The 15,446-nt window shown below is 40.6% G+C and overlaps 1 protein-coding gene across 1 annotated transcript in view; it reads left to right on the forward strand.

Annotated features, from left to right (window-relative positions):
• Nucleotides 1-15,446, forward strand: part of TENM2 (teneurin transmembrane protein 2) — a 2,093,216-nt gene that overhangs the window by 799,746 nt on the left and 1,278,024 nt on the right. The window contains exon 5 of the mRNA XM_048860042.2: nt 9,895-9,969. The gene's annotated coding sequence lies outside the window, so the exon portion shown is untranslated. The remainder of the gene's footprint in view (nt 1-9,894; nt 9,970-15,446) is intronic.

A 15,446-nucleotide genomic window follows, 5' to 3' on the forward strand; every position in this document is an offset into this window, starting at 1 on the left:
CAAATCCAGGTTTTCTCACCCTCCACCCCCCCACACAAATTCACTCTCCTGCTGGTGCTAGCCCATCCAAAGTGACAACTCTTTACATAATCAAGTCGGGCTATTTCCTGCATAGATCCAGGTTTTCTCACATCCCGTTGCCAATTGTGCCCACATATCTATTCAGGGGACACCATCACAGGGCCTAATAACATCAGCCACACTATCAGAGGCTCGTTCACCTGCACATCCACCAATGTGATATATGGCATCATGTGCCAGCAATGCCCCTCTGCCATGTACATTGGTCAAACTGGACAGTCTCTACGTAAAAGAATAAATGGACACAAATCAGATGTCAAGAATTATAACATTCATAAACCAGTCGGAGAACACTTCAATCTCTCTGGTCACGCAATCACAGACATGAAGGTCGCTATCTTAAAACAAAAAAACTTCAAATCCAGACTCCAGCGAGAAACTGCTGAATTGGAATTCATTTGCAAATTGGATACTATTAATGTAGGCTTAAATAGAGACTGGGAGTGGCTAAGTCATTATGCAAGGTAGCCTGTTTCCTCTTGTTTTTTCCTACCCCCCGCCCAGATGTTCTGGTTTAACTTGGATTTAAACTTGGAGAGTGGTCAGTTTAGATGAGCTATTACCAGCAGGAGAGTGAGATTGTGTGTGTATGGGGGTGGGGGGGATGTGAGAAAACCTGGATCTATGCAGGAAATAGCCCGACTTGATTATGTAAAGAGTTGTCACTTTGGATGGGCTAGCACCAGCAGGAGAGTGAATTTGTGGGGGGGGGGTGGAGGGTGAGAAAACCTGGATTTGTGCTGGAAATGGCCCACCTGTTGATCACTTTAGATAAACTATTACCAGCAGGACAGTGGGGTGGGAGGAGGTATTGTTTCATATTCTCTGTGTGTATATAAAGTCTGCTGCAGTTTCCACGGTATACATCTGATGAAGTGAGCTGTAGCTCACGAAAGCTCATGCTCAAATAAATTGGTTAGTCTCTAAGGTGCCACAAGTACTCCTTTTCTCTTTGATTAGCGATTATCTTCGAGAACTCATAAAGGACATGATACTCGAGTACTGGATAAGGGCAAATAAAAATGCATATCAATAAAAAGGAGAATAAGGATGACCCAGGGAATTATAGGCAAATCAGCTTAACTTCAGTACCTGGAAACATAATGGAGCAAATAATCAACAGATTTGTAAGCACCTAGAAGAATATAAGGTAATAAGTAATAGTCAACTAGACTTGTCAAGAATAAATCATGTCAAACCAACCTAATATCCTCCTTTGGCAGGGTAGCAAGCCTTATGAGTAGGGGGGGAAGCAGTAGATGTGACATATTTGGACTTCAGTACGATATTGTATTGTAAGATTTGATATTGTCTCACGTGATCATCTCATAAACAACTAGAGAAATATAGATGAACCTAATATAAGGTGGTTCACAGCTGGTTGGAAAAATGTACTCGGAGAGTAGTTATCAATGGTTCATAATCAAGCTGGAAGGGCATATCAGTGAGGTCTTGCAGAGATCTGTCTTGGGTCCAGTTCTGTTCAATATCTTTATAAATGATTTGCATAATGGCATAGAGAGTACACTTATAAAGATTGTGGATGATATCAAGTTGGGAAATGGCTAAGGTGTACTTCAGAGAAGGATCTGAGGATTATAGTGGATCACAAACTAAATATGAGTGAACAATGTAATAGTGTAACAAAAAAAGAAAACATCATTGTGGGATGTGTTAGGAGGATGTAAGAAGTAATTCTTCAAATCTGCTCAGGACTGAGAAGGCCTTAACTGGAGTACTGTGTCCAATTCTGGGCACTACACTTTGGGAAAGATGTGGGCAAATTGGAGAAAGTCCGGAGTAGAGTACCAAAAATGGTTAAAGGTCTAAAAAACATGACCTACGAGGAAAGATTTAATAAATTGGGTTTGTTTAGTCTGGAGAAGAGAAGATTGAATGGGGACATAAGTTTTAAAATACATAAAAGGTTGTTATAAAGAGGAGAGAGATAAATTGTTCTCTTTAACCACTGTGGACAAGACAAGAAGTAATGTTCTTAAATTGCAGTAAGGTAGATTAGGTTAGACTTTCAGAAAACCTTCCTAACTGTAATAGAGTTCAATTCTGGAACAAATTACCTAGGGAGTTTGTAGAATCTCAGTCATTGGATGTTTTTAAGAACAGGTTAGACAACTCCTCTCAGGGCATGTCTAGATAATACGTAGTCCTGCCACAGTGCAGGGGACTGGACTAGATGACCTGTAAAGGTCGTTTCCAGTCCTACAGGCTGTGCTGAAAAATTCTATTATGTATAGGGGTTTATACTGTTCGCATCACTGTAGAGCAGTGGTTCCCAAACTAGGGGTGCCGCTTGTTCAGGGAAAGCCCTTGGCAGTCTGGGCCAGTTTGTTTACCTGCTGCGTCCGCAGGTTCGGGTGATCGCAGCTCCCACTGGCCCCGGTTCGCGATTCTTGGCCAGTGGGGGCTGCGGGAAGTGGTACGGGCCAAGGAATATGCTGGCCGCCCTTCCCGCAGCCCCCATTGGCCTGGAGCAGCGAACCACGGCCAGTGGGAGCTGCGATCGGCCGAACCTTTCCCTGAACAAGCTGTGCCCCTAGTTTGGGAACCACTGCCATAGAGCCTGATTATCAGGAAGTGAAGTCTGACAACAGACACTGGCTCCTTTTTGAAGAATGGTGTCCTCCTACTTAACATGAAGTACTAAAGGCTATTCTGATTCTTCAGTTTTCTATCTCCTCTGTTGCACTGTATACTGTATTTAGGATAGTATTATTCCCTTTTATGGAGAAACCCATGGGAGAGGTGGTTTTACACTAGAAGCCTAACGTTTCAACTTGAAGAGTTCCCAACTCCTCGTCCAGTCTGTGTGCAGAGTTTGTATGTCTATAGAAGATGTTGAGATATTGCCATCCAAACACACATATGACCCCAGGCACATAGCAAAACCTGTGGCTCTCAAAGGATACACAGAGAACCAAAGCATCTCCACAGGGTGACTAGACCTACCCTTGTCCGCTTTCCCTAATACTGGCAATATGTATCTCTGATAGCTGTCATGGTCTTCCTGCCCTCACCAGATTCAGGCTAACCTCAGGAACAATGGAAATTTCTGACCTAAAGACAAAGCTTATTTGTGCAGGAGAGAACACTTTCTTGGTGTCTGGGCTGATACTGTGGAATGAACTACCACAGGTACTGAGATCCTGACAAACATCACTGTCTTCTGCTGCAAGTGCCTTGGCTTCTGTAATATGAACACGTAGCAGCATATACAAAAAATAGCCAGCCCTTACCGAAACACCAAAACAAAACACTGCACTGCATGCACAATTCTCCCCATGGGGAGAAGTTAAGAGAGAGAGAACAAACCACATGAAACAGATATTAGTCACGTCGCTTAATGCACTGTTGGAAGGCATTCAGATACTACGGTTATGAAGGCTGTATAGCAACCTGAACAGAATAGCAACCTCCTCTCCCCTGAGGAGGGTATGGATTGGAAGTCAGCACAAATCCATAGGTTTACTGGAGAATAAATCCAGGCAGAGCATTGGTGTCCTGGATGCATTCCTCAAAATCCACAGAGTAACCAACCCCACTATGTTCAAAAAGAGGGAAGGTTTTTGTGCCATGGGTCTTAAAATTCAGATTTGAATGTGTTATTCAACAACAGTATATCATAATATTTAGTATCCGACAATAAAAAGTGATTCATCCCATCCCTATTTATACATCCACACATAAAATACATCAGAAACCTCTCTTTGCCTTTGAAAAAAGCCAAAGAGCAGACATTTGGTGCACTGTTGTTTGAGATTGTCAACACATCTCCTTGGCCATATTTTGATGATCTCACTCAGGTTGATTAGCATTTTACTTTGCATACAGTCCTCCTGATGTCAGTGGGACTACTGGTGGTATAAGGTACTACTCAATTTGAATAAAAAATTCCTTCTGGGGGTGTAGGTGCCTGCACTGCTCAAGGAGATATTAATGGTGGAATTAGTGCAACCATCACTTTCTGGTGACTAGGTTCCAGCTTTGACCAGAGGAATGGTGCACATGCTTGCGCTTCCTCATGGGTGGACTGTATCACTTTGGAGTAGCTCAGTTACCCTTTGCCTAAGAGAATAATTGTGCATGGTTGCTCAGGCTCATGGGCAGTCTGACACTCAATGAGTATATGAGGCCACTGGGAGCATTAGTAATGGAACATGGGTTGTGATGTTGTCAGTAAACTGAAGGTGTTCAAAGTTCAGCAGACAGGCTCTTAAAGAAAATAGAAAATTAATATTTAACCAGATTACTACATTCTGTCTGCTTCATTAATTTTTTATTAATCTTGTGAAAATGATGTTGATGGAAATAATATTGACAGGGCTTTTTTTAATATCTTCTGGTAAATGGAAACTTGTCATTCTAATGAACATGAAGCATCTTGCAACCCTACTGGGTAAATGCTGTGCTTGAACCAGGATAGTGGGAGCATGATGCCCTATTATTTTGCATCATTCATAACTAATTCCGAGGAGATTCATCCTGATGGAGATGTGTCACAAGTGTTTGTAAATATGCTTCTGTGGATATTAAGAGATACTGCAAGAAACTAATTTTCAGTTGATTTCCTGACACTTTATCACTTTAATTGGGATTCTGAGCAATATACTTTAAGATTACTCTTGAGCAATCCCACAAAAAATAAACCAGTACACCTGCAACTGTAGTTGTTGTGAGTCCCCAGCAGCTTTTCTTCACGCTATCGAGCTGCTTTGTTCTTATTAGCAGATTAAAATCTGAAATAGGCCTGAATCTCAACTCTTTGGCCCGCAAATTTTGGTAGGAGTTCAGAATCTCAACTCAGTCAGGAGATTTCACTATCACTCCCTTTCTGTCTAATTGGTTGAACTCATATCGGAATACATTTGTTCTTTGAGGTGATTAACATTTAGTTCCAGATCTGAATTTTGTGGTTTAGGCACATCTGTCAATAAGAAGATTTCTCTTAAGGAGTCTGAGTAGAATGCTGATAAAATTTCAAAATAAAACTTAATTATAAGAAGGAAGTGGGACAGGCACAATAGGGAACAAGAAGCAATATGTTTCTGTAATAGGAATGAGTGAAACTTAATGGTGTTTGAGGTTTTGTGAATCTCTCAAACTATTTGTGGGTTTCAAAAAACTATATTGAGTTCAAAAAAATTTTCCTTGTAATTTAAGGCCATGTTATTAATTGCACCCCTTCATTCTCACCCTCAATGGTCATTAAAATAAAACAAAAGCACATTTTCTAGCTATGGGGCAGCCTTTGTTGTGTACCAAGAGTACAAACATTTCTCAAAAGCATGGCTAGATCCTTTGAGGCTCAATAGAGAATATAGATATGGTATATTTATCTTTTCATCAGGATATTTCTTTGGTCCACTCTATTTCCTTTATCACAGTGCACATTACCTCTGCATCTATTTGGTTTTCACTCTGCTCTGTTTTTCTTCCTGTTTCTTCATTGATTTTTTTTTTGCTTCCTTCTGCTTTTTCTCTTTACATTTTATCAGTTTTTCCTAATCAAAACATGAAGTCAATAATATCTGAGGATGAATTGAAATTATAAGCCCATGAGTTGAAATTAAGCAAACTAAATTCACCTATTTTGCACTAGCACTCCTGCTACTCAGATATCAACAAGCTGATCAAACTCACTAAGGGTATGTCTACACTATGAAATTAGGTCAAATTTATAGAAGTCGTTTTTTTAGAAATCGGTTTTATATATTCGAGTGTGTGTGTCCCCACAGAAAATGCTCTAAGTGCATTAACTCGGCAGAGTGCTTCCACAGTACCGAGGCTAGAGTCGACTTCCGGAGTGTTGCACTGTGGGTAGCTATCCCACAGTTTCCGCAGTCTCCGCTGCCCATTGGAATTCTGGGTTGAGATCCCAATGCCTGATGGGACTAAAACATTGTCGCAGGTGGTTCTGGGTACATATTGTCAGGCCCCCTTTCCCTCCCTCCCTCCGTGAAAGCAAGGGCAGACAATCGTTTTGCGCCTTTTTTCCTGAGTTACCTGTGTAGACGCCATACCACGGCAAGCATGGAGCCCGCTCAGCTCGCTGTCACCGTATGTCTCCTGGGTGCTGGCAAACATGGTACTGCATTGCTACACAGCAGCAGCAACCCATTGCCTTGTGTCAGCAGACAGTGCAATAGGACTGGTAGCCGTCATCGTCATGTCCGAGGTGCTCCTGGTCGCCTCTGTGAGGTTGATCAGGAGCGCCTGGGCAGACATGGGCACAGGGACTAAATTTGGAGTGACTTGATCAGGTCATTCTCTTTAGTCCTACAATCAGTTTTATTGAACCGTCTTATGGTGAGCAGGCAGGTGATATGGATTGCTAGCAGTCCTATTGCATCATCTTCTGCCGGGCAGGCAAGAGTTGAGGATGGCTAGCAGTCCTATTGTACCATCTTCTGCCGAGCAGCCATGAGATGTGGATGGCATGCAGTCCTTCTGCACCATCTGCTGCCAGCCAAAGATGTAAAAGATAGATGGAGTGTATCAAAACAAGAAATAGATCAGATTTGTTTTGTACTCATTTGCAAAACCCCGCCCCCCGTCTAGGGGACTGATTCCTCTAGGTCACACTGCAGTCACTCACAGAGAAGGTGCAGCGAGGTAAATCTAGCCATGTGTCAATCAGAGGCCAGACTAACCTCCTTGTTCCAATAAGAACAATAACTTACGTGAACTGTTTCTTATTGGAACCCTCTGTGAAGTCCTGCCTGAAATACTCCTTGATGTAAAGCCATTCCCTTTTTTGATTTTAACTCTCTGTAAGCCAACCCTGTAAGCCATGTTGTCAGTCGCCCCTCCCTGCCTCAGAGCAATGACAAACAATCGTGCATCTGAGTTGAGAGTTTTGTCCAGAGCAGTCACAATGGAGCACTCTGGGATAGCTCCCGGAGGCCAATACCGTCGAATTGTGTCTACAGTACCCCAAATTCGACCCAGCAAGGCCGATTTAAGCGCTAATCCACTTGTCAGGGTTGGAGTAAGGAAATCGATTTGAAGAGCCCTTTAAGTCGAAATAGAGGGCTTCATTGTGTGGACAGGTGCAGGTTTACATTGATTTAACGCTGCTAAATTCGACCTAAAGTTCTTGTGTAGACCAGGGCTAATAGTCCTGATTGTGCTTTTGTTTTTAACCACATGCACACACTCATGCTCATGCAAAGATTCAAGTTGGCCAGACCCTTTCTCACAGCCAAGGGTGTCAGGATGCAAATATCTTCAAACAGTGGTGCCCTATCACTATCCCATACCAACATTACTGCAAGAAGCCCCTGTGCAAGAGTTCAGATTATTCAATCTTTAAAAACTGAGCCTTGCGTGCTATCTATGTCATCAATATGTGGTCCTGGCACTGTAGCTTTTATTGTATTTATCAGATTCAGGGTATTACAAGAGCTGATTATGCTGCCTCCAAAGAAGCCATAGCATTTGCTGACCAGTGAATCAGAAGATAAGCTTTGAGCTAGAACCCACTTCTCCCTTTTACTGCTACTTCTACTTGGTGCGGGCTGAGGGATGTGCTGGCTGCTCCTTCCCGCAGCCCCCATTGGCCTGGAGTGGCGAACCGCAGCCAGTGAGAGCTGCAATTGGCCAAACCTGTGGACGCGGCAGGAAGACAAACCAGCCCGGCCCACCAGGGGGCTTACCCTGGTGGGCTGTGTGCCAAAGGTTGCCGATCCCTGACCTAGATCATTCCTGACAGATCTAGGTCAGGGATCCTATCTCACCTGTTCATATAACTCACCCAACATGGGTATTATGCAACCTCCCTTGTAAATTATCCCAGTGTTTAAATATTCTTATAGTGAGAAGGATTTTCATAATATCTAGTCTAAACCACCCTTGCTGCAGATTAGGATGATTACTTCTTGTGCTATCTTTAGAGGCTATGGAGAACAACTGATCACCAACCTCTTTATAACAGCCCTTAACATATTTGAAGTCTTCTTTTCTCAAGACAAATCATACCCAGTCTTTTTAACCTTTCCTCATAGGACAAGTTTTCTAAGCTTTTATTATTTTTATTGCTCTGCTCTGGACTTTCTCCAATTTGTCCACATCTTTCTTAAAGTGTGGCTCCTAAAACAGGACACAGTTCACCACCCTGGCAAACAGAGCAGGACAGCTACCTCCCATGAGTTACATATGACACTCCTCTTTGTTCCCCTTTTTAAAGATAGGCACTATGTTTGCTCTTCTCCAGTTCTCTGAGACCTCACCCATCCTCCATGAGTTCTCAAAGATAATTGCTAGTGGATCTGAGATTGCTTCAACCTAATTCCTTCAGTACCCTAGAATTTTGTCAGGCCACACCAAAGTAACATACATCTAACTTATCTAAACATTCATTAGCCTAGTCTTTCCCTATTTAGGCTTGTGTTCCTTCCCCCTTGTTGTTAATATTAATTGTATTAAGCATCTGGTCACAATTAACATTTTTATTGAAAACTGACACAAAATCGGCATTAAACATTTCAGTCTTCTTGATGTCATCAATTAATAGTTCTCCCTCCCCACTAAGTAGTGGGCCTATACTATCCTTTGTCTTTCTCTTGCTCCGTATATATTTACAGAACTTCTTCTTATAACCTTTTATGCTCCTTGCTAGATGTGCCTCATTTTGTGCCGTAGCCTTTCTGATTTTGTCCCTACATGCTTGCACTATTCTTTTGTATTCCTCCTTACAATCAGTCCTTGTTTCCATTTTTTATAGGATTCCTTTTTTATTTTCAGGTCATTAAAGAGCTCCTGATGCAGCCATCGTGGCCTCTTTTTATTCTTCCTATCTTTACTTCATATTGGAATAATTTGCTGTTGTTCCTTAAATATAGTCTCTTTGAGAAACTACGAGATCCCTGAACTTCTTTTTCTGAGAAGTATAAACCTCTCCAAAAGTTTGGGATACAGTATTTGGCTCTCTAATTTTGGTTACAGGACAACTCAAGTTTCACTAACCACTGGAACTTACTATAAAAAAGGACAACTCAAAACTTAACATTAGTTTTCAAAGCCAGTTCTAAGCTGCCAACATCTATATTATACAGGGACCGGGAAACATGTTTCTTTCCTTTAGTTTTGCTGACAGGATTAAACCTGGCACCGTAATGCACACAAAGGACAAGTCCAATACTGCAAACCATTTTCTGTTTTATTATCTGTGATATTGCATATTGCTGTGCTTAATTATATCACATTTGTACAGAGGCCCAGTCTTTGCAGTGTAATGACTTCCTGATGATCTGTCTTTAAATGATGAATGAAAAGAATATGCAGCCTTCAAGCTGCATATAAGACCAAGTCACTTGCCAGCAGAATCTGCTTCTATTTTTTAATTTGTATAAGAGAGATTAGAAATGTAAGTATTCCATCTGTCATTTCATCACTTTCCTAACCTGTCTACAGATTGTTAAATTATTTTGATATCTTTCCAATGCTGCTTCCAACTTCCCAGAAAAAAGTACCTGAGATTTATGAAAAAAAATTGCTTTATTGGGTTAATCTTACGATTTCAGAACTGAGTTTAACTCAAAATCAAAACCCATGGCTACTGGTGAACCACAGGTTCTTCTTGTTCATGTGAGCCCCTCCATCACCCTCTTCAGCATGGCACTTCTGAAATGTAGAAATCTGTCACTTCTGAGATAAACCCACTAATCTACCTCTCTCTTTGTCACATTCTCTGTGCAGTGAGCAGATTTCTTCTGTGGATATTTTCAATCACTTTTTTCCAGTGCTACTATTGTGTCATAAGCTGATAGCTTTAACTAGTGATTTTCTGTTTTTCAGATTCGACGAAGACATCCAAACACCTCTCTGTGAAATGTTTTCAGAGTGCATCCCCTGCTGAAAATCTCCTCTAAGGTAATCTTTATGAATGACAGAAAGTGTGTCATAAATAAAATTGCTGAAACTGTTTCTTGCTCAGCAAGAATTCTGTATACTGCCATATTCATCACCAGTAGCAGTATTCTCTCTCAGTCTTGATGGTAAATACCTCTGCAAATCTTGTTGTTGGAGGGGGAGGGGTTAATATCATTCACAGCTTCCACTTTGCATCCTAGTCTTTACATTTTACTGTTTCATTTCTCCACTTGTATGATCTTTGCCTCTTTTGCCCTGTCTGGTCCAAGTATCCAGCCTGATCTTTATCTGTGTGTTATGTGTCCTTTTAGTGATGTGTCTGGCCTCTGAAATTTGAGCTAATATTATTAGTAATGCTGGCTACTTCTTGTCTCATCTACTGTACTCTTTGGCTTCCTTTTCTAGTAACAAAATTCTCAGGATTAATTGTGATTGCTGTTCATGGTGGCAGGTTTATGCTCTTTATTCATGAAGTGACCATAGCAGTACTAAGATAGTGGGTGTGTAGGATAAGCCTCCTTCATCACTCTTATGTTTCCAAAAGCTTTTTCAGCTTAATTTGATGCCTCTGAAGTCAGGCAACGGGTGTTTATCTGATTTAAACTCATCAAGTACATTATACTTTTAAAAAAAATTAGTAACAGGAGTTTTGAGTTTGATGCAAAAATTACTTGGTGTCATTCTTAGGCTTGTGTTTAGCAGGAAGTGAGACAAGGTGATCATAATGATCCCTTCTGGCCTTAAAACATATCAGTCTGTGTTCCAATTTATGCTGATATCTTTTGTGATTTGAGGTGGGAAGGGTCAGGTACAAATTGTGTTATTGTCAGCTTCATGTTCTCAGAGCCAATCAGAATGCAATATAAAAATCTAGCAGGATTTCAGTTGCATTTGTGTAAATTAAAACAACACATGAATTCTGACATTTTTGTTTGAAATTCTTTGAAATGTCACCTGCTATAGTCCTTGCAGTCTCTTTTAATAAAGAATCTCTGCTCTCATCCTGCACAAAGGATGTAGCATTATTCAAATTAACCAGGTAAAAATGGGTATGCCTGCTGGTTAAAAATAGGGAATTCAAAATGAGGAGCATAATTATAACTATTTTAAGTTCATGCATTGGCTATTATTTTTATAATGAATATATTGTTTGGGGCAATGCAACAAGATGATTGTGCATTTCACAGCTGCTTAGGGTTTCATGGATGAAATACTGACTTTTTTTTCTACTGTTTAAGTGCATTTCCCTCGCATAATTAATTCTTCTCCATCTGATCTTTAGTGCTGTGGTTTGCTAGCAAAGGGAAACATTGTTGCCAGAGAGAGCCTAGCCGCAGAAGCCAGTGATGCTTAGGATAAATAGGGAAAGGTGACTGGTTGTCACAAGTTTCCCACTGAAGCTCACTATACTCCTTTCTTGGAAGGCAAGTACTTTAGAGGTACCAATGTCTGCTTGAGAATGTTGTTTTCCATGATTTCATCTGAGTCTGGGGAAGAAAGCCTGAAGGTAGCACCCGGCCATGGGATTCCTTACAACTGAAGGCTGTGAAGAGCTGCTGAGTGAAAACCTGCAGACAGTCTATGCACTACAGATGGGTGGAAATTCTCTGATGCAATATTTTTTCATCAGAAAACATCAGTTTGTCTAAGTAAAAAGTTTCACAGAAATATGTTGATTGCAACAAATCTTTGTCGAAAAAAATTGATCCATGTAGTTAAATACTGTATCATACTGTTTATGCATAAGGAAGCCAAATTAAGGTTCACAGGTGACCTTAAATATTGCAATTTCAACCTTTTGAGTGCTTGACTTTGCAACTTTAATAGTCTTTGACTGTAGGTTGTGGGGGTGTTGTTTTTGTTTGTTTTTTGTGGGGGGTTGTATGTAGTATGTCTGGCAGTATTTGAAATTGATCTTTAAAGTGGTGATTGTTCTTGGAAAATGGATAGCAGAAGGTGTTGGATTGTAGCAGCCCTGGAGATTCTTTGTCAATTGAACAGATAAAGAAGAGGAAGTGGAAGTGTCTCCTGCTAGAGAAACCATCTCTATGATGTCACAGATCTCTGATCCTGTACTGAGTTCTCTATAAGTACAGGGATCTACCAGTGGAGTGCTTATTGCAGATTGAAGTCTTAGTGGCTTGTTCATATGGGTAGGTGTATGAGGGTATGTTTAAACCAAATTAAGTCTAGTTAAACTAGACTGAAAACACATGATGAAATTCGTAATAGAGTACTAACTCCATATTTATCAGGAACTACATCCTATAGGGCTTGTCTATATGACCACTTAGTGCGCAGTAAGGTAGATTGTGGATTTACAATAAGTGAGCATGTGGACCCTGCTGCTTCTCACTAAAAGTTCCACAGTGCACTTAGACCTAATACAATATGTCAGAGCACACCACAGAACTTTTAATGTATGGCAGCAGGGTCCACATGGCCACTTAGTGCACAACCTGCTACAGTGCTGTAGATTTAAACTCCAGCTTCCCATGCATAAAGCACCATATATACAAGCCCTAAATTATATAGTGGTATAGGCCCAGAAGTAGGCCATGGGCCCGTGATGTGTGGAATGGTTTGATGTACTGTTTTTTACTACCTCATTTAACATTTTTTAAAGAATCTCAATAATTATATAAAGTACCTCCTTCCCTCCCCTACTGAAGCATTTGGAGACACTGTAAAACAGAATAAAACTATTGAAAATGGAAATAAAAATAGTTAGAAGTCAACAGTTGTAGTTCCAAGAGCATCAGTATCCATTTTTCCATATACTTGGGGCAAAGTTGCTATGATGGAGAGAATAAGAAATAATTTTGGTAAAATCGTGGTACATGTTGGCAAATGGTGACTTTTTAATGGCATCCACTGTTTGCTCTGTGGTGTTCTGGTCTTTCAAGCTACCTTAAATAGATCATTAAACTTAATTTTATAATATCCCTCAGATAACTACACTTAAACTCTTCTGTAAAGCGCCTTGTTAATTGCCTTTCTCTCAAAACTAACTAATTACAATTTTGTTAAATCTTTCCTCATACATAACCCCTTCTAAAGCTGAAAAAAAATCTGATTTCTCTTTGGCTTCTGCCCTCCTACCACCTTGTGAGTAGGGCAGAATCTTTCAGATGATTTTGATGGGAATACTTCACAGCCAGCTACTTACGGACCTTGAGGTTATCTTTGATAGTAAATCAGCTTTTAATTACCATTTTAGTTACACTGGAAAAAAATATTCTGTTATTTCCAGAACACAGTAAGGATTCAACCAACACTGTCACAAGAGGATACATTTATTTTAAGGCCTTTATTACTAATTATAGCTGGCTTATTACTCTTCATTGTTCACTGGTCTTCCAGAATGTTTGTTTACTTAGATTTCCTCAGCTAAAGTGCTAATCCCTTGAAAATCAATATGAAACATTGCACATGTGTTGAGATCTTCTCACTGTCAAGTTCCAGTACATTTTTTGATTCATTTGAAAATTCAGCTTGCTTCTTACAGGAGACAGGTAGCAATGGTACAATGGATTGCAATGTCACCATGGACTCCTTTGCCTGTTATGGTCCTGGATAGTTAGATGAACTCCTGGATTTATGTTTGTGTGTTAGCATTGTGAATTGCCTTGGAATTTTTGTATGTGATGAAAGTGTTTCAATGGGAGTTTTTTGTATGGAATTTATAGAATCAGTGTAATGTTTTATGACCTTTGCAACCTTGCTTGCATTACTAAATTGAATACATAAAACAAATCGGGTATTATGTTGCACTAAGCAGGAAAATGAACTGTACAAAAGGAAATGGGAGTAAAAGTGGCATACATAAAAGCTTCGTCCACGCCTTAAAACACAGTTCCTTTTTAAAAATAAAAAATGAAATACAAAATATTTCAGACACAAAAAGCATGTTAGATCTGTCACACAGAAAAGAATAATTATCTCACATAAGTATTCAAATATTCAATATGATTCAAAAAGACAATTCAGTATGCATCAGACAAGTGTTTCTGCTGAAATATCAAGTTTACATAGACTTTTTATTTAAAGATAATGTAAAGTGAAATTTATGGTTTAAGTTAAATGCATTTTAAAAAATGATCAACATCTTCCATTTTCCATGTACTTATTTTTCCCTCAAGTCTCTTCATCACTCCAATCTCATGATATCTTCTGCAAAAATTGTAATAGAGAATGATAATTTCCATTATTACTAGATTCACAGACAAATTTAATTAACACAGAGATAAAGTTGCCCGGTGGTATCTCATGACTTTCCATAACATCGAGTTCAGCAAAACTCAAACCTCTGAAAACCAGATGAAAACCCACTGAACCTTAACTCTGCCCCCTGAAGTTGGCAATAGCTACTGGGAATTTTCTGCATGCACTCCAGCTGCATGTACTGTATTAGATGTAGCTCTTTTGAAAGATGGAGGGATTAATTTGAGGAGCATGGAGAGCTGTGATCATAGAATCATAGAATCAGAGAATATCAGGGTTGGAAGGGACCCCAGAAGGTCATCTAGTCCAACCCCCTGCTCGAAGCAGGACCAATTCCCAGTTAAATCATCCCAGCCAGGGCTTTGTCAAGCCTGACCTTAAAAACCTCTAAGGAAGGAGATTCTACCACCTCCCTAGGTAACGCATTCCAGTGTTTCACCACCCTCATAGTGAAAAAGTTTTTCCTAATATCCACCTCCCCCACTGCAACTTGAGACCATTACTCCTCGTTCTGTCATCTGCTACCATTGAGAACAGTCTAGAGCCATCCTCTTTGGAACCCCCTTTCAGGTAGTTGAAAGCAGCTATCAAATCCTCCCTCATTCTTCTCTTCTGCAGACTAAACAATCCCAGCTCCCTCAGCCTCTCCTCATAAGTCATGTGTTCTAGACCCCTAATCATTTTTGTTGCCCTTCGTTGGACTCTCTCCAATTTATCCACATCCTTCTTGTAGTGTGGGGCCCAAAACTGGACACAGTACTCCAGATGAGGCCTCACCAATGTCGAATAGAGGGGAACGATCACGTCCCTCGATCTGCTCGCTATGCCCCTACTTATACATCCCAAAATGCCATTGGCCTTCTTGGCAACAAGGGCACACTGCTGACTCATATCCAGCTTCTCATCCACTGTCACCCCTAGGTCCTTTTCTGCAGAACTGCTGCCTAGCCATTCGGCCCCTAGTCTGTAGCAGTGCATTGGATTCTTCCGTCCTGCACTTATCCTTATTGAACCTCATCAGATTTCTTTTGGCCCAATCCTCCAATTTGTCTAGGTCCTTCTGTATCCTATCCCTCCCCTCCAGCGTATCTACCACTCCTCCCAGTTTAGTATCATCCGCAAATTTGCTGAGAGTGCAATCTACACCATCCTCCAGATCATTTATGAAGATATTGAACAAAACCGGCCCCAGGACCGACCCCTGGGGCACTCCACTTGACACCGGCTGCCAACTAGACATGGAGCCATTGATC

Source organism: Caretta caretta, chromosome 8 (genome assembly GCF_965140235.1).
Source record: "Caretta caretta isolate rCarCar2 chromosome 8, rCarCar1.hap1, whole genome shotgun sequence".
Lineage (NCBI taxonomy): Eukaryota > Metazoa > Chordata > Testudines > Cheloniidae > Caretta > Caretta caretta.